Raw genomic sequence first — 5,082 nt, 5'->3', positions numbered from 1 at the left:
AGGGGAGGTGGGGGGTGGGGAGGAGGAAGGCTAGTTAATGCATGTGTGTGTGTGGAGAACAAGGACAGGCTGGAGATGGTAGTATGGCATGTTAGAGTCCTGAAGGGCTGTGGTTAGAATTTCATCTGGATAGCAGCTGCACTCACGGAGGGGTTTAACCCCCACACAACACCCTCAGGCTTGGGTTTCAGCTGCCTGGTTAGCAGGCGCAGCAACTGGAGATATGTGAATCAGTGAGGAGACCTCTGGGAATAGAAGGTGATAATGTGAATGAAGGGAGGCGTGATGAAAATGGAAGGAACGGATGGGGTTAACAGGTAAGAGGACAGCCTGGAATTCTGTGAATGGGCTGCGGAGATGGGAGAGGCTGGAGGGCCAGACTGAAGACTTCAGTCAACCCCCTGGAGCTATGGGTCACACCCGCTGCTGATGATCAGGACTCACTGATGGAGTGCTTACCTGGATCAGGCCAGGAATCACTCTTTTGTGAGAGAACAAAACCCACCAACATTCCGCCTTCTATCACCACCATGTCACCTTAAAAGGAAATGTTACTGAGCGTGTGTGTGTGTGTGTGTGTGTGTGTGTGTGTGTGTGTGTGTGATGTGTGTGAGTGCAGACACACGTAGAAGCCAGAGGACAACTTTCAGGAGGCAACCCTCTTGCCACTGTCGGACTCAGGCACTGAACTTGGGGTGTCAGGCTTAGACAGCTCTTACCCACTGAGCCATCTTCAATAGCAACTACCTTTTGCACACATAACCTTATTTCATTCATGCATTATCCCAAGAGGAAAGAAGGAGCTTAGGAGTGGCTGGCTGGGCTAATCATCTTGATGTGGGTGAGGCTTGTGATGATGTAAACGTTTGTAAAACTCTACAGTCAGAGCAGCAATTAGCTCTGGGCAGTTACATTCATTATTAGTATTGTTTTTAGATGGCGTCCATTCAGCCCAGGCTGGCCTTGAACTAGCTATTTATTTGTGGATAACCTTGAACTCTTGATTCTCTTGCCTTTACCTGACAATGGCTGGAATTACAGAACTGCATCATGTAAAATCTCAGTAATTATGTTTAGACAGCATAGATGATCATAAAATGAAAAGAGAAAAACCAAACACGTGCGGCAGAGCTAGGCTTTACTCTAGCATTCTAGTAGTTCCAGAGGATGACCATTAGGCTACACTGCTACTGAAGGGTTTTGTTTGTTTGTTTTTTGAGCAGATGAAAATGTGATGATTAATCTGGTGGCAGTGAGCAGGATGGATGGGTTGGAAATATAGGCTTGGAGGCAACTGGGCAGGAGAGTGGTCAGTGGTCTAAGCCATGATAGGAGCAAAGAGATGGGAGGGAGAGAGGAAGGGAGGGAGGTAGGGAGGTAGGGAGGGAGAGAGGGAAAGATGTAGAGGCCATTGAGTGGAGACTGAATTTAAGCCTCCACATCTCAGGTTCTGGGATTGTAGTCATGTACCACTATTCCCTGCTCAACACACATTTATTTACTAATTTACTTTTAATTATATGTAGGTAGGTGTGTGTGTGTGTGTGTGTGTGTGTGTGTGTGTGTGTGTGTGTGTGTCCTCGTGTGAATGCAGGTACTGCAGAGGCCTGAGGTGTGGGCACCACTGGAGCAGGAGTTATAGACGGTTGTGACTGCCTGTCACAGGTGCTGGGAATTGAACTTGGGATCTTTGGAAGAGCAGCATAGGCTCTTCACCCCTGAGTTGTCTCCCTGAGCCCTCAACATGCATTTTTAATCTCATAGGTCCACGGTCCGAAATCTGGCAGGCATGACTGCTGGCCCTGTCAGAATCATGAGATCTGGCTTTAGCTGGTCAGAGCTCTTTTTTGAGGTTCTGGGGACAGATTCTGTCCACATTCATTCCCACTGATGGCAGCTTTCCACTCCTTGCTCCCTGCACCCTTGTTGGCTGTCAACAGGACAGCCAGCCTTAGCTCACAGAAGCCACTGTCTGGTCCTTGCATGTGGCCGTTCTGTCTTCAGAGCCATTCAAAGAAACAGAAACATTGTGCCATCGATGCTTCAAATATCCCCAAATCCCTCGTCTACCAGCTGCCGCAGAAGACTTACTACATCTCAAGGGTTTCCATTCATCATGACCTCCTGCCTCAGATCACGTCCCTTTTTGCCACATAAAATAATCACAGTGAAAGCCCCAGGGCCACCCTAAGCATCTACGCAAGGACAAGGCCACTTGTGTTCCTGTGTCTTTGGAAGCTGGGTAAGGAGAGGTGTAAGAAAGGGTAGTGTGGGGGCATGGGGATCCTGTAGATTGGAAAGTAAGTAACTGCAAATATGTTGAGACATCACTGGGCACAGGACTTGGGAGAGCAGTGTATAGGTTGGGAGCTATTGAATGAGGTGGGTCTCAAGGCAAGTACCTAAAAAAACTAGAAATGGGGTGCTCCCCCTTAACACCACCTCCTTAAAAAATCCACACAGTAAAGATCATAAATCCCATGACTTTTCATATGCAGATACTGGGCTACATAGATCCAGACTTTCAGTCCCCCTTTCCCAAAGTCTCTGTGATCCTTCCCAATTATTAGGTCCTCGTAGGTGGCTGCTATTTGGATGTCAATCACTGTAGATTGGCTTTGTTTCTACTTGAACTTTATCTGAATGGTCATCCAGTATACACTCTCATCAAATGACCTATGCAGGCCTGAGATATACCTCAGCAGTGGAGGACGTATTCATGAAGCCCCAGGTCCAATTTCCAGCATCAAAGGAAAAAAAGAAGTAAATAAAAAAGGTGCATGAGATGTTTGCTGTATGCTGGGAAGTATACCAACTCTGGGAATAACAGAGTAAGCAATCAAAGTCACAGCCATCATGCAACTTAAGCTTAGCTTGGAAGGAAATGATAATTTCTGTAAGAAGCACCAAGGTGGTCTGGGGAAGAGTGTGGACAGAGAAGAAGGAGGGTGGAGATGAAATCTTGGGGAATGGGTGTGTGTGTGGAGGGGAGATAAGAGAGTCAGTGTGTGGCAAATGGAGAGCCCAAGCCAGAGCACTCCAAGAGGGAGGGAGAGCTCTCTAGCATGGCCTGCCTCTGAGAGGTTAATCAACGTGTATTTATGGAGCACCTGCTTTGTACAAGGCTACGCATACAGAGAGGAATACAGAGTGGTATAAAACTCCCTATAATAATGATCTCTAACATGCCTGTAGAGATGAGCAGAGGCCCTGGTGGGGGCAAACACCATAAAACTCAAATATGATCATGTCATCCTCTGCTTAAAATATTCTTATGGCTTCTTATTGTCATCAGAACTAATACCAAAAGCTCCCATGGCCTCTCTGGCCCTTGTGGTCTGCCCCTGTGGACTTCTGGAGCCCCTAGGTCTCATCTCTCTCCTTGTCATTCTGGCTCTCCTGACCCCCTGACCACCCCCACACCATCTTCTGCTTCCCTGGATCCCACAGCCTTCGTATACTCATTTCTTCTGCTTAATAGATTTTATCCTCCTCCCTAACCCCACAGAGTCCTAGCTAACTCTACTTGTCCTTATCCACAACTTAGTACGGTGGTTACCTCCTCAGAGGAGCCTTCCCCGATTTGATGACTTAAAATACATCTCTGTCCTTTGTGTTCCATCAGCCTGTCACATGGAACAGACTTCCCTCACATTTGTCATGGCAGGTCATGATACATCCACATGATAATGGTGTTTGTTACAGATTGGACACTCTTGTGAGACAAGGACCTTTCTTGCTTGTGGTTGTCAGTGGCTCTCCGGCACCCAGCTTGGCAAGGGCCTGGTGAATACTTGCTGAATGAATGAGCTTATGAATGTAAAGTCAGGGGCCCTGTCTTTGAGCCCTGGCTACATGACCTTGGGTATGTGGCTTTCTTCTCTTCCCTGGGACTCAGTTTCATCATCCATAAAATGAAGGGATAGACTCTCAAAGGACCTCTCCAGCCTCATGTCCTTGGATTCTGTGACTCACACTCATAAGAATGTCACTGGGCCGCCCGCCAGCACATTAGCACTGATATTAGTAAGTGCTGAGTAAGAAGGTGGCAAACGTCTGCTATAGGAACAGGACAGAGCAGCAGTAGCCATGATGTTCAGAGGAAATGTCCTGGAAGAGGCAGGTAGGGGAAGATGGGACAGAAATGAGTTTTTCAGCACATGCCTATAATCCCAGCACTTTTGAGGCAGAGATGGGAGAACCATAAACTGAAGGCCAGCTTGGACTACATTATGTAGTGAACTCAGGGTCAGCCTGGGCTACATGGCAAGCTTCTGGGGTGAGAGGAAAGAGACAGAAAGAGAGATACAGACAGAGAAAGAGGGGCATACACAGAGAGAGAGAGACAGAGACAGACAGAAAGACAGAGAAAGAGACAGAAAGACAGAGAGATGGGGGGCGGGGAGGGGAGACAGGGGAACCCATGGATGATATGTAAAATTAAATTATAAAATAAAAAAGAAGATTAAAAAAAAAAGAAAGACAGAGAGAGACAGACAGAAAGAGAATAAAGAGACTGGCCAGGTCTGTGACTGAGGAAAGACTCCAGCTCCCCTCAAGAAGGAGAGGATAGTGTGTTTTAGTTTCCTGTTGTTGCTGAGGGCTTGAGACAACAGAATTCATTCTCTTACACTTCCAGAGACCAGAAGTCTGAAGTTATCCCACTGTGTTAGAGTCAGGTGAAGACAGGGCCCGCTCCTTTTATAGAGGCTCTTGGGAGAGTCTGTGTCCCTTGCTAGTCCCACTTCTGAAGGGTGTCCCCATTCTCCGAGTCACGGCCCAGTCACCTGGCCTTTGCCTTTGACCTGTTGTCTCCCTTTTGTAAAGGTCACGTGCTTACATTGTGTACATTCAGATGATTCTGAAGAACCTAGTAACTGGCCTCAAGATCACTGAGGTAGTTATATCCACAAAGTTCCTTTTACCAACTTTGGCAGTAAATTCTCAGGCCCTGGGAGTGAGGACATGGGCATCTCTGAAGGGCCATTTTCCTGTAAGTAGTGGCTGCTCATGCAGCCCTTGGAGTCAGATGTAAGGTTCTGGTAAGCAACAAGCCACGTGGCAACTTATAGATTAATAGAA

The sequence above is a fragment of the Onychomys torridus genome, chromosome 1, assembly GCF_903995425.1.
Source record: "Onychomys torridus chromosome 1, mOncTor1.1, whole genome shotgun sequence".
In the NCBI taxonomy this organism is placed as follows: Eukaryota; Metazoa; Chordata; class Mammalia; order Rodentia; family Cricetidae; genus Onychomys; species Onychomys torridus.
Note: the sequence above shows the minus strand (reverse complement) of the source record.